This window comes from Rhinolophus sinicus, chromosome 3, assembly GCF_057876585.1.
Source record: "Rhinolophus sinicus isolate RSI-liver-muscle chromosome 3, RSI-T2T, whole genome shotgun sequence".
NCBI classification, from domain to species: domain Eukaryota; kingdom Metazoa; phylum Chordata; class Mammalia; order Chiroptera; family Rhinolophidae; genus Rhinolophus; species Rhinolophus sinicus.
This window is the reverse complement of record NC_142503.1, coordinates 187,108,248-187,131,944: the sequence shown is the minus strand read 5'-3', so window position 1 is coordinate 187,131,944 and position 23,697 is coordinate 187,108,248. Positions and strand designations below refer to the sequence as shown.

At 35.5% G+C, this 23,697-nt stretch overlaps 1 long non-coding RNA gene across 1 annotated transcript in view; it reads right to left on the bottom strand.

Moving 5' to 3' along the window:
* Nucleotides 1-23,697, bottom strand: part of LOC141570517 (uncharacterized) — an 861,799-nt gene that overhangs the window by 735,124 nt on the left and 102,978 nt on the right. The window lies entirely within an intron of this gene.

The following is a 23,697-nucleotide window of genomic DNA, read 5'->3' as shown; positions in this document are numbered from 1 at the left end:
TATGATTTGTTGAGAAGAGTCAGCGGTTAATGAACATAGGTAAAATGACCGAGCAGGCGTTAGGCTGTAAGTCTAAGCACAAGGGTTTGAGTCCCCTTTTTACCAAGTCCTGTAGTATATATCACACATTGAATTGCAAATTCAAAGAAGCAGCTTCAATCCTGCCGGGGCTTCTCCTGCTTTTTTTTCCTACGCGGCGGGAGAAGTCGATTGAAGCCAGTTGATTAGGATATTTAGCTGTTAACTAAAATTTTGTGGGTTATAAGCCCACCAGTCTAGAAGGGCTTAGCTTAATTAAAGTGATTGATTTGCATTCAGTTGATGTAAGATAAAGTCTTGCAGTCCTTATTGACAGGAATTAAATGTACGCTCATTTGCTTAGAGCCTTGAAGGCTCTCGGTCTATGTTTAACCTAAATTCCTAGTTTAGTGTTGATAGCATTGGGGCTAGGGGAAGTGTTAGGGTGGATAGAATAATTATTGGGGCTAGGTAGGTTGTTCACTTTGTGCTTTCGAATTGTCATTTGATTTTTATGTTATTGGTAGATGGGAATATTGTTAGGGATGTGGTGTATGTTAGTCGCATATAGAAATACAGGTTGGGTAGGGTGGTGATGGCTATTAGAGTTGGGAGGATGATGCTGTCATTTTTTGTCAGTTCTTGGATGATTATTCATTTGGGCAGGAATCCTGTTAGTGGAGGGAGGCCTCCCAGTAATACTATGATTGCTAGAATGGATGCTATTAATATGGGTATTTTGTTTCATAAGTGTGATAGGGATAGTGTGGTGGTTGATGAATTGGTCATGAATAGTATGAAAGTTGTGGTTGTTATCAGGATACATAGGATTAGGTTGAGGAGTGCTATGGTGGGGTTACAGGTTATGATAGCTGTTATCTAGCCCATGTGAGTGATTGAGGAGTACGCTAGGATCTTTCGTAGTTGGGTTTGGTTGAGTCCTCCTCATCCTTCGATTAGAATGGATAGGATGGATATGATGAGTAGGATGTCTAAGTTGATTGAGTATGAGATTTGGTAAAGAATTGACAAGGGGGCTAGTTTTTGTCATGTGAGAAGAATGAGGCCTGATGATAGGGAGATGCCTTGTGTGACTTCGGGGACTCAGAAGTGGAATGGTGATAGGCCTAGTTTTATGGTGAGGGCTAGGGTTATGATAGTCGAGGCTGTTGGGTTTAGGATGTTTGTGACAGATCAATGGCCGGAGTGAAGGAGGTTGATAATGATGGCTAGCATGAGTAGCATGGATGCGGTTGCCTGTGTGAAGAAATATTTGGTGGAGACTTCTGTGGATCAAGGGTTGGATCATTTTATTATTATGGGAATGATGGCTAGTATGTTTATATCAAAGCAAATTCAGACAAGTAGTCAATGTGAGCTTGCTATTACAATAAGGGTCCCTAGGATAATGGTAAATGAGATTGTAGCGAAGATGACTGGGTTTATTAGTATGGGAAGGGTGTGAACCAACTTGGGCTCAGTGGCTCATATCTCTCCACATACATGCCCAGGAACTGAAGAAAAAAAACATTTAAACTAGCCTTGGTCCAAGTATTTTTTGGGCCTCTTTTCTTTGTTAGTCACATTCACTGCCTTTATAATTTCACAAAGTTTCATGGCTTTGAATCCAATCAATATGATATACTTCCGTGTGGATTTCTCTCTGGAATTCCAGATTTGTATATCCCACTACTGAACATCATTCTTTGGATGACTCAATTACACCTCAAGTTTGCTTCAAGCATGGTATAACCCCTTTCAGATGATAGCAGCTTTTTCCTACAATTTGCTTACGTCAGAAACTTTCGTATCATTGGATTACTTTAATTCTGTCCTAGGTATCAAGAAATCCTGTTGACTTTACCTTCAAAATATCCAGAATCTTATTTCACCACATCCACTCTTACCAGTATGGTCCAAAGCACAATTATCTCTTGCCTGGATAATTGTAATGACCTCCTAAATAATTTCCCTGATTCTAAAATTAACTCCCACATCCCCACCAAAATACGTGCATGACAGAGCAACAAGAGATATCCAATGGCAACACAAGTCAGATTATGACTCTACCCTGATCAATCTACTCCAAACCTTCTCTATCGCATTCAGAAATTTAAGCCTCATCAGACCTCATCTCCTACTGCTTTTCCCCTTAACTCTATTGATGCAGACGTATTGGCTTTCACACTGATTTCAGTATATATCAGAGAAGTTGTCACCTTAGGGTCTTTACAATGTCTGTAATTGTCCCTTCTCTGCCTGTAATTCTTTATCCACAGATAACCATATGAACAGCTTCTCCATATTCTTCAGGTTTTTGCAAGCAGATCACTCTTGCTAAAATTGTATCCCCTTTTCTGACTCATAGCATTATGAGTAGCTCTACCTTTCTCTACTATTTAAATTCACTCATAAATTTGTAAAATACAATATAATTTACTGGTTAGACCTACATTTGTTATTTGTTGTTCTTTTTTTTTTTTTCTTTTTCCTTTTCTCTTCCAATAGGATGTAAGTTCTATGCGATCAGGAAATCTTTTAAGACACAAAACACAGCCAGACAGATATTAGGCATTCAATACATGTTTGTTAAATAAATCACCAAAATAATGAAAATTATACTTTCACCAGGTCTTCATTAGTTCCATGTCTGACCAGTAAACTGCAATGAAGTGCTAGGTTTCTATGTTTTAGTGTTGTCTCAGAACCAATGTCTAATAAATAATATTTTTTTTAAATGTGGGGGATTTTTTTCTCTGTGTGCAGTTAGCCACGGCAAATGACTACATGTCCCATTGGGGAAGGCTAAGAGGAATATTAGTAGTATATACATATGATATGTGTTCTTCACAGGATGTTTTTTCAACTGTACTCAAACAGTCTCATTCAAATGGCTCTAGATCGGTGACATTACTCAAGTTTGACAATTGGGTGTGTAGTTGCAACATACTATAGTACATGTTGAACTGTCTATATAAGTGGGCTCTGGGAGACCAAAGATCGATTAAATTGCTAAATATTCCAAAATGTCAGATGATGTTGGTTTCCACAGCAGCTCCTTGCTTCTCATAGTTACCTTTTCTTTATGTGCCTCCACTGAGATGTAGAGACTCCTGAACTCTTCCAATCCTCTTAAAAACAATGAGCTCACTTCAACCATAGCATTTCTCATGAGCATCCAAATCAACAAATACAGTCACTAATCACTATTTAAATGTGTTCCCCTTCACAGATGTATTTCTCAGGGCCTTGGGTCGGCCAAGCTTTCATGAAGGATCTAACAGATCAATGGACTGGTCACTCATGACATATTCACCCCATCCTGATTATGTGGAATACTTAATCACAATAAATCTGGAAATACATCTCAACTAGATTTAGTATGAGATACCATTGAGTAAACAATTATGAGCAAACAAGTGTTACCATTCCCACCCGCTTCAGCTAAGATATTAACTTCAAAAACTGAAAATTTAAGCAATTTTGAAAAATTCAGATTAAAATGAAATTATTTTCATCTTTTTCATTTAAGCATCATTAGTCTATTCCCAAATCTAATAGCAAGATTTCCTTGCTGGTAAAATATAGCAGAGTCCTGAAATTCTTTTAATAAGTCAGCTTCTTCTTTAGTTTTTGACTAGTCAATTCACATTCAACCATTAACCCTGCCTTACACATTGAAGGACTTGGTCATGAGTCAAATTGGTGGCATTTACAAGGTAACTCCCTCAGGAAAATAAGTTATAGCATTGTACCAAAGATGGGCTAACAGTTCATTACACCTACTCTCTGTTTGCTGACTGAACAGCTAAATAAATTTTCCTAACCCTCTTGCATAGAGTTGTGACATGGCACTAATTTTCCCCAGTAGAATGTAAGTAGAATTGATGTGTCACTTCTAGTGTGCCTTCTCTACTCCCTCATCTCTTTTTCTCACTGCCAGCTGGATGTCAAAGTCTAGGATAAACTCAAGAGGCATGCTTTGTAACAAAAAAATCTAAGACATGTGGCAAAGGCTGAGCATACAGGAAACAAGAAGTAATAAAACTGTTATCACAGATTGAAAGGATGACGATCCATATTACCTAATGGCAAACATTTGGTAAAACTCTTGCCAGTAATTTCCTGGGGGAAGATCACGTGTCTGCTAAATGAACTGATGGCTGTAGGGAAAAGGCTGAGAAGGATCTAAGTATTAGTGTCTGTTGGCTATTACTGTATCTTTTGTCAAGGTACTATAAGAAGAAACACATTCAGGAGGGACTTGGCCAGTTTGCAAGTAGAAATAGGAAAGAAGAGTGTTTGCAATTTCAGAGCCTTAAAGGCTGGAAAAGCTAACTGCTACTGACCTCCAAATAGTGCATAATACGATGGAAAAAAAACTTTAGTAACAAAAATCACATTAAAACACAGTCACACACAGGAAACATCCCTTCCAGCAATAATGAAGTAATAGAACCCAAATTTATTTATTTTTCTTATACAACTGGAAAACTAAATATATGAATGAAAAGAAGAAAGTAGAGATAAAGGGCAGACAATATATTTTGTTGTTGTTTTTTGTTTTGTTTTGTTTTTACAAAATTCAAAACACACTCATGGGAAAAAGAAAATGAATAAAACTAACCAATCTAGAAATAGAAGGAAAGTTCCCAAAATCGATGAAGGACATTTAGAGAAAACCTAGAGCCAATACTATGTATCATAGTAAAAGACTGAATGTTTTCTTTCTATGCTCAGGAACAAGGTAAGGATGTACTCATATGACTTCACTCCTGCCTGTTCAACATTATATTGAAGGTAAGAAAATAAAAATAAAAATAACTTACAGCTTGGAAAGGAAAACATAAAAATGTCTTTATTTCCATGTGCTATGCTTGTCTACTTAGAAAATACTGACACTACCAGAATTAATGAGTTTATTGAGTTCCCAGGACACTAGAGCAGTATAAAAAACCTATTCCATGTCTATATACTAGCAATTAAAACCTGGAACTTGAATTAAAAATAATATTAATTACAATATCATCAAAATATAAAATACTGAGTGACAAATTTAATTAAGCATAGGCAAGACCTGTGAACTGAAAACTACAAAACATTACTCTGGTAACTTAAAGAAGACCAAAAGAAGTGAAAATATATACCACATTCATAAATTGAAACACAACCTATTATTAAGATGTTTACTCTCACAAAATTGGTCATTAGACTCAGTGCAATCCTCATCAAAATCTCAGATGGGGTTTTCTGTTTTTGGTAGAATTCTTTAAGAAACTTACTTTAAAATTTATAGGGAAATGCAAATAAACTAAATATCAGAAGCAATTTTTAAATAAAAACCAAGTTGGAGTACTTACATCATTTTAAGACTTACTATACCGTGACAATAAACAAGGCAGTATAGTATTGACATACACGTAGACACGTGGGACAGAATAAAGATTCTGAAAAATATATGGACAAGGCCAGACAATTAAGTTTGTGAACTCATCCTAGAAAAAGTGCTACATACCTCATTGCTGAATATCACTACAGTTACTTTCGAAGTATTTCCCTTGGGAATCTCTACACTGATACTAGTGCCTAGTCCACCCTTCAAAGCAATTTTAGAACTCTTTTTATGGAATAGCCATCAAAGCTGTCATTGTATTACCCTTGATGTCCTGAATGTCATCAAACTATCTTCCTTTTAATGTTTTCCTTTATCTTCAGGTAAAGAAAAAAGTCATTGAGGGCCAGATCAGGTGAGTAGGGAGGGTGTTCCAATAAAGTTATTGGTTTACTGGCTAAAAACTCCCTCACAGACAGTGCCATGTGAGCTCGTGCATTGTCGTGATGCAAGAGCCATGAATTGTTGGTGAAAAGTTCAGGTCGTGTAACTTTTTCATGCAGCATTTTCAGCATTTCCAATAGTAAACTTGGTTAACTGCTGTTCCCGTTGGTACAAATTCATGATAAATAATCCCTCTGGTATAAAAAAAAGTTAGCAACATTGTAGTAAGAAGTTCACAAACTTAATTGTCTGGCCATATATATAAATAAAAATTAATATAAGACCTGGTCTTATGTTAATATAATATAAGACTGGGTCTCTAATATAATATAATGTAATATAACATAATATAATATAGTGTAATACTATATAATATAGTGTAATACTAATATAATATATAATATAATACTGGGTCTTATATTAATTTTTGCTCCAAAAGTTGCATCAGAGCTGATGGTCTAGCTAGGTCTTATTTCGGGGAAACACAGTATATATACAAATACATATTTCGGGGAAACACAGTATATATACGTATACATACACATATACATACACATATACATATACACATATATACACATATATACATATGCATATGTATATATAGATAAATGTGTATATATATATAAATGTATATACATTTTAAGAAAGGAAAACTGTATTAAAATTGTAACACTCAATATATATGGATAATAAAAGATGAATACAAGTCACATTTGACTTCTGCAATTATGAGGTACTCAAAGTGGTTACCATCAGCATCCAGACACTTCTGATTACGGCAAACTACTGCTTGAGCAACGTTGACCAAAGTGTTCAGTTGTATACCTTTTTTTGGCACTCCCGATATATATACATACATATATGTATGGTCTATTGATATTTCAAAATGTTTTCAATACAATTAAATGGAAAGAACATATTAATTTTGTTATTAAAGGAGTGAAATAACAATTGATATCCATATATAAAATAATGAATGTCTATCCTTACTCCTCATCATATACAAAAGTTGATTCAAAATGGACTTAAATGTAAGAATCAAAATAATTAAAATTCTAGAAGAAATTATGCATCAAAATCTTCGCAACCTTGGGAAGGGAAAAATATATGTATGATAGGACACAAACAGCGCAAACCATAAATGACAGAACTGATATACAGGACTTATCTATATCAAAAACTACTGCTCAACAAAGGACGCTTTTATGGGAATTTAAAGGCAAGTCACTGAGTAAGAAAAAATATTTGCAATATAAAATTTAACCAAAAAATGTGTGTTTTTTTTTCAAATTATATACACAGAATTCTATAACTCAACAGGACAAAACAAGAGGTTAAAATATTTGAAGAGGCACCTTATAAAAGGAGATAAAATAGATATATAGCACATAAAACATATTTAAAATAATCATCCCCAACAAGAATTAAACATTGTCATAAAATCACTAGTCACTCTCCGTAACAGCTAAAATTAAAAAAGACTGACAATGTTACATGTTGGAGACAATAAGAGAAACTCATAAACTGCTGGTGGGAATATTACACACACTATATTGATCACTCCCAAATTTGTGAAAAAGAAGTAAAAAACATGTCCCCATGAAAATTTGCACACAAATGGTCATAGATCATAGAGCATGACAGACTAAAACTGGAAACTCAAATGTCTACCAAGAAGATAATAAAGAAATGTTGATATTCATATAACTGGCTATTATTCAGCAAGAAACAGCATGAACTACTGACACACAGAACATCAAAGGAGAATCTCAAAATTATTAGGTTGGTGCAAAAGTAGTTGCAGTTTTTGCAATTTTTTTTTTTTAACCTTTTAAACTGCAATTATTTTTGCACCAACCTAATACTTGGCTGAGTAAAAAAGCCAGATACCAAACAGTGCATACTGTATGAATCCCTTTGTAAGAAATTCCAGACAAAATACAATAGTTATAAGTGACAGAAAGCAGATCAGCTATTGCCTGGAGATGTGTCTGGATCAGAGGGTGACTATAAAGGCACACAATGGAATTTTTTGGTGTGCCGGAAATGTTTTATGGCACAATTACAGCAATAGTTACTCAATTGTATATTTCGTAAACATTATCAAATTGTACACAAAAATTGGTAAACTTAACTGTACGTAAATAATATTTCGAGATGATGGAAAAATACCACTTTGCAGCAAAGATAGTTAATTGTGTGGCCTTTTCATTGAATCTTGGTAGCTTTAATGTAGCCACAATTAATTTAATAATTAGGGCATGGAGATGAGAAAATAAATAAAGTAGATTTGAGACTATGTTTAACAATACAGGCACGATTATTAATATACATAACTGAAATTAAATAGATTAGAAGTCTACACAATTTCTGGAGGAATCATTTTTCCAAATAAACCATAGGCAGACTAAAAATTATTTGACACATTGTGACTTAACAACAAACTTTGGTCCTCCAAACTTCCATGTATATAAATCTGGCTTTAAAATCCATACAACTTTTTAAGAGAGAATTATTCCTGCTTCAGGCCTTGCCATAGAGATGATGGGTAAAACAGAAACTCTAGAAGGTAGAGCCAGGGACATAGAGATTATCTCCTCTCTTCTGGGTTCAGAGGCCTGCAACAGTATCTCCCCAGTGGGATTAAAGAATTGATACAGAAGAATAATTACCAAGTCTCCCATTTTTCCACTTTATAATGTACATTGCCATTACTCTGTCTTTATTCCCTATATACATTGTATATGCAGTACTGTATGTGGTAGGGGAAAGTCGGTCAATTCAGTTTATGGGCAGCCAGACCACCGGGAATCCTAGTCAAACCAACGAGGGAGGACTGTTCAAGCTCAGGAGATCCCAGATTTTGAGTAAATACAGTGACTATTCAGACTTTAGGTTTTCTCCCCTGGAGATGGCATTAGTGGGTGCTATGTATGGGCAAAATATTAAAATATGATTCGATTTTCTAAGACATTTGATTTAGAGCAAAGTCATTCCCTGGTTTCCATCCTGCATTCCATAGTCCACTATCTATTGCATTTCTACTTGTGCCAGACTCAGCGCTGAGCACAGAGGAGATAGAAATGAAGTTGAAACAATCCTGTTTTCCAGCAACTCCAACTTTAGGAAGATAGTGTTGTGAACTAGTGTTTGCAGTACAATGCACCTGCTATGAAAATCATGCACACACGTGTTGATGGACAGAGAGGCAAACTCTTAAAGGTGAGGTCATCTTCCCCAAAAGGAGAAACTTGAGTGCGGATTTAAAGGATTCATAAAGAATAGAAAAGTAAAAGGCCGTTGGTCCATTCAAACAGATTCCGTGGTGTCTGGATTTCTTAGGAAGCTCCATTCCTTCAATTACAGAGGAGTTTTTCTGTGCTGGTTACCATGGTAGACACTGTCTGAGTTTTCTATTACTGCTGTAACAAATTGCCACAAACTAAGTGGATTAAAACAATCTAAATTTATTAACTTACAGTTTGAAAGGGCAGAAGTGTGGCATGGTCTTACTGGACTAAAATCAAGGGGACAGCTGGTCTGCATTCCTTTCTGGGGGTTTTATAAGGAAATCTATTTCCTTGAATCTTTGGGTGTCTACGAGTTGCCCAAATTCCTCGGCTTACAGTCTTCCTCCAATCTATAAAGCCACCAGTGGCAAGTGGAGTTCTACTCATATTGCATCACTCTGACTTACAGTTTGGCCTCCCTTTTCCACTGTTAAGGATCCTTGTTATTACAGGCGCACCTGGAAAATCCAAAATAATTTCCTCAGCTCAAGGTCCTAACTTAATCATACCTGCGAAGTCCCATGTAAAGTAGCATATTAATATGTGTGGGAATTAGGCCTTAGACATCTTTGGGAGACCATGCTTCTGCCTGGCACAGGCTCACATCTGCAGTCTTCACCGTCACCCCTGAGATCTACAATAGTGCCTGACAGTGGCTCTCCCAGAATCCAACTGGCTGATTCCTCACCAAACAAGCAAATCGTCTAAATATTGCACTTCTCATCCACTTTTTCAGCAAGATACTGCTTTAAGAAGTGAATCTCTTTTATAATCCTCATTTAAACATGAGGGAACAGATATTCTGGGAGCATAATTAACATGATCAAGGTCAAAGGTGATAGGAGACTATTGCCAAAATTCAAAAGTCATGCTTGCAATTCCATTAATTTCTCAGAGCAAGAGTCTGTCAGATCTCATATAAAAATTGAGTTCATTTTAAGTTTGAAAAAAAAAAGTCCATTATTTAATAAGAGGCTGATTTAAGGAAACGTGTAAGAAATAATTTTTTTTCTTCACTAATAGAGCACCTTCAAATATGCAGTGCAAATATTGCAATAAATGAGATACCGTGCTATTCAACTCAATGACAATGACAACTGACTATTATTTATTTCCAAACGACTGATACTGACTATTATTTATTTCCAAACGACTGATACTTGGTGATACATCTGTTCACCCCAGGAAATCTCTCCCATGCATGTCTCTAAATCTTCTTCTCTATTCTAAATAAATTGCCTTAAGATGAGTTTATTATCATTTTGCTACATTTTCCAAGTGGCATCAAACAGCTACATGGAAGGAATTATTCTTTCACTGTTAAAGGTTGCCTTCCCCACTATTAATTATCTGTGTATTTGTAGGGTGTCAGTTCAGAACTCAAGCAACTAAATAAGATTGACTTCTTGAACTGGTTCCAGAGTAACTATGCTTACAGAGCACATTCCAAACAGAACATGATCCTTATAACCCCAACTACAGACTTACAGAAGACCTCCCCGAGGAGATGGCATGGTGTGGTTCAGTGCAGAAAAGGTTGGTCCAGTCACACAGCTAATACATGGTAGAGCCCAGAACTGAACCCAAAGCTCATGTCCTTTCTATGATATCATACTGCCTTCAAACATATTACAAACGTTGTCAACGATTAGGTGGAAAACTTGCTAATGTTTATACTACTTCTAAAGGTACCGAAAACTTACTGGTTCAACTTTACGGGGGGAAAACATGGAAAAACCAAATAGTTCAGCCCGATAGAACAACAAAGTTAAGTTTTGTTTTCTGGAACAATATTTCAGAAAAATCCAAACATTTTCATCCACATTAAAGAAGCTCTGAAAAAAGACACAGGCTTAGTACGTCTTGGTTCTAAGTGCTTAATGCTAAAGGCAGTTCGGCAACACAGATACAAGAAGCTTTAAAAGCTTTTGGAGTCTAAGGTTGTAACCTTTGGCACGATGGTGAGGCTGTCAGTCCACTGAAACTTAGCACTTCCCCTCAAGTGCCTGCCTTGCCCTTTCTTCCACAGTAAGTACCTACTCTAAGCTCCTTCAGCCATTACATAAAGCTTTTTAGGAAACATCACTCCAGACAGATGTTTAACCCCAGGCTCTAAAGGGACGACACTGTGAATTGTAGGTCTGTTGATTAATTTTACATGTACGTGCATGCTAATATAGCCTGACACTGAGGCCCTCACAGCCAGCCAGCCATGTTAAGTAAACAAAGTAATTCTGCAAATATGCACTGAAAGTTTTCTGTGCACGGGATGCATTTTCATCCCAGTCTGGAAGGAGAAAATTGTTCTTCTTTTTCCTCAGCAGCCATCAGAGGCCACCTGGTCAACATTATCCGAAATCTTCCTTGATTCACTTGTGATATGCCACCTCATTTCTTTAACAACCTGTGTGGAACTTGAAGTATTTAAAAAATAGAAATTGAATGTCAATGAAAATCATTACTCAGAAATTAAACTGTATAATCTATGTCTGTTTGTCTCAGGTTATATTTTTGTGAAATTTACCAATTGATAAATCTTAAATGTGATGTGGAGTTATTTAAAAAAATAATAAAGAATATGTGGGGGCGGCTGGATGGCTCAGTTGGTTAGAGCGTGAGCTCTCAACAACAAGGTTGCCGGTTCAAGTCCCCAATGGGATGGTGGGCTGCACCCCCTGCAACTGAAAATTGAAAATGGCGACTAGACTTGGAACTGAGCTGTGCCCTCCACAACTAGATTGAAGGACAATGACTTGGAGCTGATGGGCCCTGAAGAAACGTACTGTTCTCCAATATTCCCCAACAAAATAAAATAAAAAATAAAAGAATATGTGACAATTTTGAGGAAAACTGATGAACCATTTGTAAATATCAATGTTACAGATTTTCCTTCTGGTATTTGTAGATAAACTATTGCAGACTAACCTTTCCACTGAACAACAAGAAAAGCTAGGGGAAAATTTGTTTTATGAAATTTGTTTAAAGACATTGGAGAAAAAACAAGGAAGCCAGGAATTAAGGGATCAGAGTCTTAAAGAGATGGGATGCTTAAATACACAGCCAACAATCTGCACAACTTCTCCATTGGAGGCATTTGCTAACTCACATGGGAAGATCTGCAGGCTGAGAAGCTGAACAGGGAGCCTCCAGCAATTATAGGGCTAAAGGGAACAGAACTTAAACATGAAGGCTCAACATGAAGGAGGAATCCTGGTAAACACGACCACTTTAGTCTTGACCCCTGAAGTCCTATACAGATTCTCCTTGACCTACGATGGTGTTACACCCAGGTAAACCATTGCAAGTGGAAAAGAGAATATTTTAATGCACCTAACCTACTGAACATCACAGCTTAGACTAGCCTACCGTAACCATGCTCAGAACACAATATCCTACAAACACCGGCAATGGAGTCTCAGTTGTTTACCTTCGTGGTGGCTGGAATGACGGGGAGCTGTGTCTCCCTGCAGCTGCCCAGCATCACCAGAGAGTACCTGCCACATGTTGTCAGCCCAGAAAAAGATCAAAATTAGAAGTACAGTTTCTACTGAATGCTTATCACTTTCCCATCATCCTAAAGCCAAAGAGTCATAACTCGAACCACTGTAAAGAGAGGACCATCTGTACATAAAGAGAAGGAAACCAGCCTCCACAAAGACTGATGCCTTCTTTCACATCTGATTGGATTCAAGTGCTCTCTCCTTACTATCATTGCTTTCCAGAAGCAAAAGTAAGCAACATTATAGAGCCTAACAAAATGCCTTGAATGTTGTAGATAATTAACAAAAATAGCTAAATTTTGTTCTTATCAAGAACATTTAAATATGTTCCAATCATAATAAAATGAATTTTTCCAAGCCTTTCTTTTTCTGAACCTCTGACGTATGTTCAGGTTCTCTGATCTTGGCTTTTTATCTACACTACCTCTAATTTTTATACCATATCTGCAAGTTAAAAATTATGTACGTCTGATTACAAGACTGAGGTTCACACATGTCATGTGACTTACACAATCCAACAGCTAGTATATGACTGAATTATGAGTTGTACTCTGGACTACATAGTTTAACAGACACTTTCTGTAGGTTATGTGGATGTAGATCTTCATGGATCATGTGAAGAGGAGAGCATTTTAAGAGAAAAAGCAAAGAGATCTGTTAGGAACTATGGGTGTATTTTTGAAAAAAATCATCTCTGATGAAAAATGGTCATCTTAGATGTATTTTCCTTGGGATCTGGAGGAATTTCTAAAAAACAAAAGAGGGCCTCTTAAAATACTCATCAAAAAGAAAATTAAGAAGAAAATGATTCAATCAAAAATGTTTACTGTTTATTATTTACCAGGTACTATTCTATATTTTAGAGCTATAGCAATAAATAAAATAAACAAAAACACCTGGCTAAACGTAAATTAGATCCTATTGGAGTGAACAGTTAATAAATAAACAAAAATAGAATATAGGGAAGTCATCAGTATTGACTTGATATTGATAGCCAAACTAGAGTGATTCTATGAAAATTTGTTTGGATTAGCTTCAAAAAAGAGAGGAAAGCTACACAGTGTATAGGCCAGAAAAACTATGGAATTCAGAAGATGCCTGGGAAATTAATGTATTGGACAGAGGAGTGCTATAGTCATCTGCTACCTGAAGTCCTATCCTTATTTGGAATTAGTAGTGGATGCAATGGCTTCTATGCTATGGATCTGTAAACAGTTTTGTCATTCTTGGCAATGGATTGAAAATGGATGATCTCAAAACAAGACTCTTACATTTTATGTTTCCTGTTCAACCTGTATAATTACAAGCTATTTGAAAGGTAATGTGATCAAAAGAAACCTCATATTAGAATGACAGAGGATGAGGAAAAAAATAAGAGTATAAATGAAATAAAGAAATTCCCAAACAGACAGGTACATCACCAACTGCCTTTCCTTCTATATAATGTTTCTGTGGAGCAACCAACACAAACTTTTCACACAGTTGTGTAGGCATCTATACCAAAACACTGAGAGAAACAAAGTCCTGAGTTCACTACCTCATTCCATTGACATCTATCTGTAACAGTGCCTCCTCGATCAAAAATCATGCTAAAGGCTGAAGGAGGGATGCATATATGATTTAAATTTAGCACAGCATTATTTGCAGTCATGAAAATGTCCATAGCAAGTTTGGCGCCAGAATCAGTCACCTGAGGTTGCTTATGAAAGAAATTTATTTATCCCAAATTCTATTTTCTCTAAACTGAGCCCTGCTTTGCTGACCAATCATATTTTACGAAGGGCCCCAATTGCCACCTGAATTCCAGTTCCATAAAGTCAACAGATTTTTCTTCCAATTTCTAGGCTGCAATTTCATAGTGGTGGCAACTTCATTTTATCTTGAATTTGAGTGCAAGTCACTCAAAATAATTGAATAGTGAAACTCAACAGAAGTCATATGACTGAAGAGAATAGCAACAAAGTATAAGAATATTGCAGCTATAAAACTTTTCTGTTTACCAGTAGCTCAAGTAGCTCATACTCCCTCTTCCTTTAGCATTGAACCAGTGTTACCACCTGAAACATTCCCCCACATGATATTCAGGAATTTAAGCCTCTGGAACTTTCCACATTCTCCATGAGTAAGGTCAGGATCAAAAACGAGCCTCAGTTCCCAGTCAGACTCTTCTTATGGAAGAATGTTATGCCTTTAACCTTTCAGCTCTCTCTGATGTGCATATCCTCAGGAACAAACCAGAAGTTCAAGTTCTTTCCCCATGTGTCACCCTGGCCCACTTTCCACTTTATCTTCTCCATCTTTCCATCCTTCCTCAGCCCTGATTGCTACCCTCATCTTTGTCTTGGGAACTATTTCAGGCTTCCACCTTCAGCTCCCTTGCTGCAGTTTCTTCATGGCCCTTATTATCTACCAGGACTTTTTTCATGGTAAATACAAAAACCAGTAAGAGCCGGTTAGTTGATTAGAAAGTAGAGTCATGCATCACAGAGCCCTGAGCAGGGATGTTGCTGGGTTCCAGGAAGTGCTGTCAGAGGAACTGAGAAGTGAATCTGGCTTTCTTCTTGCCTCTCACCTGTGTTTCTATATGTTTCATTTCATGTAGATCAAAAAGGTAATATCAGTCAAATGTAGGTGTTTTGTTTTTTTGTTTTTTTGTTTTAATTTTAAGGGGAAAAGACTCATTTGAGTAATCATAATAAAGGAGTTTTATTAAACACACACACACATCTGACAGAAAAACTCGAGTACAATGGGTATTTCTCTAGATTTCTAAGGAGTAATGTCATTTATGGAAAGCTTCATTATAAAAAAATATGTCTGAGTAGGTTGAAGACGGGATTAGGAGAGCCTGGGAGTAAACCGAATGTACTTTTAGCAGTTTTAGACAAGAGGCAAAGATGATTATCATAGGGGAGTAGCCGTGAAAAGCCAGGTCAGGGGTGAATTAAGCAAGTCCCTCCCTTGATAGCAAAGCTGCCCTAATCACTTATGTCACTGCAGGTATATGATGGAGATAGACAGGATTGTATGTGTGGATCAGTCTTTAAAACAATAATCATCAAGAATATTAAATATATTTATATTTAAGATTAAATAAATATATTTAACCTAGGAATTTTCCTCCTTAGCAATTTATCCTAAGGAAATACCTAGACAATATCCATTCCAAGTAAACAACAAGATAAGAATGCCCAGACTTTTATGGCCATGTTTATCAAAAGAGTGCTAGTTCACTTTAATGGTTTATTGTTAAGTAGGTCGCCCTGGGGGTTGGGGTGGGTGAGGGGAGGCTTTCCCAGAGCATTAACCTACACGGGGGAGGGACAGAGTGACATTTCTCCTCCCACTCCAGCCCTCCCCAGTCTTCATATCTTACTTATAGGGATTAAAAACAAAACAAAACAAAACCTTATTAATGTCACAGCCCATGCCTTCCACCAAGGGTTACCACTGTCCTTACCAGTAATTAGCATATAGTGTACCCTCTTTTGTTTCTGGCTTCTTTTCCTCAGTGTTGGGTTTGTGAGGTTCATTCTGTTTGTATTGTGGATATCCATGCTATCTATGTTATCATTCTGTGTTAGGATTCCTCTTTCATTCTCATTTCTGAATAGTATTCTGTTGTGTGAATTTCAAGAAAAAAAATATTTCTACCCTCAATGGGCATATGCGTAGATTCCAGTTTAAGGGTATTAAGAATAGTTTTGCTATGGATATCCTAGTTCATCCTTTTTCATTAATATATGTCACATTTCTGTTGCACATATACCAAGAACTGGAATTGCAGGATCAGACAGGATTGAATTATTCAGTTTCAGCAGATTACTACTAAATGGTTTTCCAAAGTGATTTTATTCCCACTGGCAATTATGAGAGATGCAGTTTGCTTCATATCCTGGCCAAGACTGGGTATTTGCTGTCTTTCTCACTTTAGGTATCTGATGGCTAGATGTGGAATCACATTTCCCTGACAGTTGAATTTGAGCACCTATCCTCCTATGTTAAGTGTATGTATATTCAAAACATGTGCTCATTTTTTTCTCCCCAGGGGGGTTATCTGTCTTTTTCTTTTTGATAAGGGAGGTTTGTTTTTTAAGTATATACATATGAGGTCATTGTTGGCTATCTCTAGCTATAAATATATAGAACTACAGAGTAAGTATCTTCTCCCACTCTGGGGCTTGATTTTCACTCTTTTAATGCCTCATCCTTTTGATGATCAGTAATTTTAATTTTAAGAGTTCTAAATTAGTTTTTTAAGATAAATTTGTCAGTTTTATTATTTTATGTATTCTTGCCCACTCCAAGGTCATGAAGGCTTTTTTTTTTTGTTTTCTGTTTTTTTTTTCCCTAAGTTTTCCTCCAAAAGTTGTATTATTTTATATTTCCTGTTTAGACTAGCAATCCATCTGGAATTGATTTTATGTATGGAATGAGATAGAAGTTCAGAATCACTTTTTCTTTTCAAATGGATAGTAACTGACTCAGCACCATAGATGGTATAACTCATAATAATTTAGTATAATATTTTTTACTAAAATGTAGATTTTGTTATATTCAGGGACTGAAATATGTATGACTCTGTTTCTGTACTCCTTAGTTGATCCTATTAGCCAGTTTGTTATCTATTCTTGTGCCCATAACACACTGTTTTAATAAACACAGTTCTATAATAGTGTATAGGAAAAACTCAGTTTTCCTTTACATGCTCACACAGAACACTACCTGTGGCCAGATGTGTGGGTTACTTCCCACACAGACAAATTATCCAACACCATTCAGGTGTCCTACAATTCAATTCAATTCTGACACTAACCAGAGTCAGTCCAGACCAGAAATCTGCCCTCCCCTTCAGACACTAATTTCAAGTAATGGTTCCTAGGTTACCCACAACTTCTGCCTTACTTGGCTACAAATGGCAGGTTTCCACAAGCCCCATTTTCAGCTCAGTGATTTGCAAGAGTGGCTCATAGAACACAGGGAAATAGTTTACTTACTATTGCTGGTTCATAATAAAGGATATAAATGAACAGCCAAAGAGGTACATAAGGTGAAGTACAGAGGGTCCTGAGTACAGAAGCTTATGTCCCTCTGTAGTTGGAATGTGCCATCCTGATGGCAGGTGGACGTGTTCCCAAATATGGAAGCTCCCCAAACCATGTACTATTGGGATTTTGGAGGCTTCATCAGTGGGCAGGATCAGTTAACTCACTTTCAAGCCTGTCTCCCCTGTTAGAAGAATAGGAGGCAGGGCTGAAAGAACCAACCTTTTAATCATGCTTGATTTTTCTGAGCAGCCAACATTCAAGAGCCTACCAAGAATCACCTCATTAGGATAAAAGATGTTCCTAGAAAATTCAAAGGCATTTAGGAGCTATAGGTAAGAAACTGGGTCAAAGACCAAATATTAGGACAAAGGATATTCCTAGCACCCCTATCACTCAGGAGATTACAAGCGTTTGGAAAACTCATTGTCAGAACTGGAGTCAGAGGCCAAATATGAGCAGGAACTGGGAGCAGATTTTCATGTGTGTACATATACCTTATTTCATAAATAGCATGGGAGATATGTTAATATAGATCTTTCAACTTTCTTCTTCAAGTGTGCCTTAATTATATTGGTTCTTATACTTCTAAAACTTAAAATTCAGCCTGTCAATCTCTATAAAATATTCTACTGGAATTCTTTATTGAGATTGCATTTAATTTATATTTTAATTTAGAGAAAATTAACATCCTTACAATTCTGAGGCTTGAATCCATATAAATGGCACATCCCTCTATTTATGGATATTCTTTAATTCCCCTGAACAATATTTTAGGGCTTTTTGTTTAGATGTCTTTTAGAATTTATATTAAATTTACTAGTAGGAATTGAACGTTTTTTTATGGTATCTTATTAATTTCATTTTCTAAGTGCATGGTTTATAGAACAGTATTTGATTTTTTATATGATCTATATCCAGCAAACTTGTTAAACCCGTTAATTACGTCTAAAAGTGTATAGATACCTTTGGGTTATCTAGCTACATAATCATGTAATTTATAAATACTGATAGTTATAATTCTATTTATGTTACGCTTCCTTATATTTATTTTCCTTGGCTTACAAAACACGGAATAAAAGTGCAGATGATGAGCATTCATTTGCTTTTCCCAATTTGGAGAAAAAAAGATGTAAACATTTCAACATTGTGTATAATGTGTGCTATAAGTTTTTTGGAGCGATTGTTTTTCAGATTGTGGAAATGTCTTCTATTTCTAATTTTCTCCTTTTTAAAAATAACAAATGTTAAATATTTTCAAAATGACTTTTTTGCCTTTTGTACATCTGTTAAAGGTATCTATTATGCTTTCTCTCTTTTCTTTGAATGTGGTGAGTTTCATTAATTACCTCAATGTACTGTTTTTAATATATAGCTACATTTTTGCATTTAAGTTCTTAAGATTAGCCATTAGTATACCTTTTTGTATTGAACAGACTCATCAAATATTTGGAATCGAAAATATGTTACCCTCATAAAGAGGTAGAGATTACTCCTTTTTTATTCCATTTTTGGAATAAGTTTGGGTAAAATTGGTGTTATTGAAAAAAAATTCCCTGTGAAACCCATTAGTTCCTGAAATTTTCATTGTGAAAGATTTCAAATTAGGGATTCGATTTTTAACAATTCCTGAAATAATCATATTTTATATTTACTTTTCTCTCAACCTTGTATTATTCAGTGTATTTTTCTACTCTATCCAAATTATAAAATTTGTTATCATGAAGTTTGTCATGCTATATTCCTATTATTTGATATTGAACTTATCTGTGCCTCTTTTTTGTGCTTAATATTGCTAATTTGTGTCATTTTTGTTTTTTTAATGCTTTCCCAGTTGTTTATCAATTTTATTGGTATTTTCGAAGAACACACTTTTAGTTTTGTTTATATTCTCTATTTCATATTTATATTTTATTGATTTCTTCATTTATCTTTGATATTTATTTACATGTACAATCTTTGAATTTGATGTGACTTTCTTATTGAATTTTGTGATGAATGCTTAAACCATTGATTTTCAATCTTTTCTTTTTTTCTGATATATAAAATCATGCCTATAAATTTCTCTTGAAATATCATTTTAGTGCTATTCAAATTTTTTAACATTTTATAGCTTCATTAGCTTTCTATTTAAAATATTTTCCTGTTTTCATTTTGAGGTATTCTTTGACCCTGGAATAGTTGGAAGTATCTTGCTTAATATTTGGGGGTATAGAGTTCAGAATTTTCTAATTATCTTTTTTAAAACTATATTTTTAATAAAATAAATTCTACGTTAATCACACTTAGTGGTTAGAGAATACACTCTGAAAAGTTTCATTACTTTGAAATTTGTTGAGCCTGTCTATACGGCTCCATCTCCTTCCTATAGAGAGCAATTCGTATACTTTTGTCTTGGGACTAAGCAACTGTCATTGTGTATTAAAGGGGAGGAGAAAGGGTAATAGAAGAGTGAAATCCTAACTGGCCTACTTCTTCCTGATAGAGTTCTTTAATTACTTACATTCATAATTGCCATGTGCCTGTCCTTTGTGCAATTAGCTCAGATTCCAGTGCCTCCAGGACTCCCACAGTAAAGATTGTTCTTACCTCTGGTGTTTTGGATTGTGGATTTCTCTATTATTATCAACACATCTGCTTAAAATTTTCCAGATTTCCTCAAATATTTTGGTCCATTGATTTTTTTTTGTTTTCCTGTACTTATTTATTTTATAACTTCTTATAATCTCAGAGGAAACTTGGGGAGAAGAGGCAATAAAACTAAGTGTTCAGTCTGCCATCTTGAATAAGTTAGTGGATCATTTTTAGCAATATTTTCTGTGATCCACATTTACTATCACTTTTGAAAACAGGGTTATGTAAAACACCATTAAGTATTAAAATTGAGCATTCTGGTAAGAATTTTTTTGTTTTATAATTGGAAAAAGCTATTAAAGTAAGATTGTTCCCTATACACTATTAAAACCAACCATTTTTTTTTTTTTTTAGCTCAATGCAGTTAATCTGTAGTCCAATAGGGGGAAAATTAATTTTTCTGTAAAAATGAATTGTCCAGTCATTTGTCAATACCAAGATAAGTTTCAAACTATGCGTCTAGCCCAAGAGAGCTATGTCATCCAGCAGGCTATCCAAGAATTGTTATCAAAGGGGTGGTTTATAGTCAACAAATTTTGGTAGTAGATAGAGCAGAGAGAAAGTGAGTGATCCGCAAGAGGCAGCATACCTCTAGATATGATTATTTTTGTGCCAAAAGCTTCATCATTTTTCGGTTTTGTTTTTTTTTCATCTGCTCATTTCCTCTGGTTCTTTCAAGTGAGAGAAAAGTCAACTTGACAAAAGCTGATGTTCTTCCTCTGAATACTTTCCCAATTATTATAGCACTTTTGCTTCTCAAGTTTGAAAGAGAGGAAAATTCCTCAGGGAGAGAAGCAGGTAGTTCAGTGCATTACCCTGCAAAAAGATTACAATAAATACTCTCCAGGACTGGAAGGTGAAGATTTAGGTCAGAAAGCAGAAAGTTATACTCTATTGTCACAGGATTCTCTTTGAAATAGTTGTCTCCATTAAAACTGGGTCCATTTCTACTTGAGACAATCAGCTGGCATGTGAAATACATTAATCTGTCCAATCTTGGCTTTTTAGACCCTTCTCTTAAATCTTCCATGTAAGTAGTTCAATCTCTTAAAATTGCTGATAAATTAATTTTTTCCCGTTAGTATACAATCCAGTTGCTGCTCATATCATGTAAAGAAAAGTACAGAATATATTCCTTATATTGCAGCTTTCTTGTATGCTATTGTTACAACACTTTGTGAATAGTTAAATGCATAAAATATGTGAATTTTCATAATGATGATCTGTGACTAAGCAGGTGTATATCAGAAGTATCCAATCTCAACTCTCTCAGCTTAGAAATGTAAGCATATCGCAATTTAACCCCAAGTACAAGGAGCAAGATATCCCCTCTCCTATCCCACAAGGTGCTCAGGGGTCCATACGGTCTCTGAGATAAACTATAGAGGAGCAACATTTAGAGCAGCTGGCTCACAGAGCACGTTCTCATGGTAGTGGCCTGTTGTTGGCTCGGAGACAGACTGATGAGGGCTGATGGTGAAGTTGGCACAATGCTTTGACTAATGGGAACTTGAACGTTGAGTAACTTGGAAGGACTTTTATTCAACAAAGTTCTTCAGCAAAAAAACAACAACATTTTTTTGCATTAGACCTTTCAGTCTAGTGTCAGGTTATTTTACAGTCTTTTCTCTGAAACCATGTTCTTGATAGAGAATACTGATATTCACATGCCCCTTCCTTCTCCCGTATTTTTCAGACTCTGCCTTTTTCAATCTCACAGCCCTTTGTTTCCTGCCACGAAATTGTATCATTCTCTTTCCTGTAATAATAACACTTAAAACCCAATCAGTAACTGGGATAATAATCCATTAAAACCAAATAATGAGTGATAGAAAACATTTTAAAAGGTTTTCCCTTTCATAAAGGGCAATGAGGGATGAATCACTCTCTAGTTCATCCTTACTGGTAAGGAAGAGAGATATTTACTCTGTTCCTGGGAAGGTCTCTTCCCATCTCAATTACCCATTCCCAAATTTTACCCAAAAGGGAGCTAAATCAACTAGTTGTCATAGAGCTAAAAATAGAAAATGGAAAGGTTATATTTTTATAACAATCAGTAATTGGTATTCATATTCTTCTACTAGTATACACAAACGTATATTGGAAATTTTGTTAAGAAAACATCAAACTTATGGTTCAGCTTCTGAGTCTACATTCTTGACTTCTGTGGTTTAAATCTTTATCAGTACATGACTTTTAGTTCTCTCGAGTTTTTGGTAATGTCACAGAATCAATGTTTAACAAAGTCTTGTAGAAATGTTTTAAAAAGATTGAGGTTTTTAGTAACAAAAACTGCACTTTAATATTTTAGACTAGCCAAAAAGTTTGTCCTGAAAGATTTTATTACCTGTTTCAAAATTCATAGATATATACACATTCTAATTTTATTGAATTCACCATATTTTTTTTAAAAAAAGGAAAGATATCATTTTTCTATTGATACCCAAAATGCAACATGTGTGTTAAAAAAGGGGGAAAAAAAACAACAACAAAAAAAACCTCACCACCTACCACCTTCAAAGACAAACTGGAGAAGTCATTTAGTCTGTCTTATTCACAATGAGCCAAAAGAGGGGGAAATACGCAAACACAACTGGCTAATTGCTTTGCAATTTGGCTTTATTTCCCTGACACTAATGGAAAATTTCTAACACCTACACAGCTAATGAGTTGGGAAGTTATGAGCTTTACTTGAATACAGATATTTAGTCAGAAAGAAAAAAACAGTTTATTTGCTCCTTAAAGAATACAGGAGACTGAACAGACAGAGACTATGTCTATATTTCAGTTCATTGGATGCCAGAGTACATGCCCTTCGAATCTTAGAGTTTAAAGGAAAACATGGGTATGAAAACATCTATTTGAAATCTCATGTATTTTAATGTCGTGATAGGTGTGCTGTCAGAGCATATAAAAGATCATCTAAACAACAAAAATAACAAACAATAATAATTATTAGTGCCAACTATGAAATGTTTATTATGTCTCAGGTTTTTTCCTAAGTGCTTCATATGCAATACTCCCTGAGTCCTCACTGAAGAATGGAGGTATAACTCTCTTTGTTCTAATCAAAAACAATAACAATCTAAGAGGTAAATATCTCATCTCCACAGCTGATAAGTGACAGAGCCAAGATTCACTATAATAGCTATCTAAATCCAAAGCCCATATTTTTAATCCCTCACTCCACACTCCCCTTAGTTGGCCATCATGGAATATTTTCTAAAGAGGACACAACTATAGTTAGGTCTGGAAATAAACGTGAAATTAAGCAGACATGGAAATATAGTGTATACGCTAATTTCATCAGGAAGAATGTTATTTACATACCAGAAAAGCGTGTACACTTTATTTTTATGAAACCCAAAGCAATTTTTTGTTGTGTGATTATAAATTGCATAGAACAAAGTGCAGACGTGAGGCTGATGAGT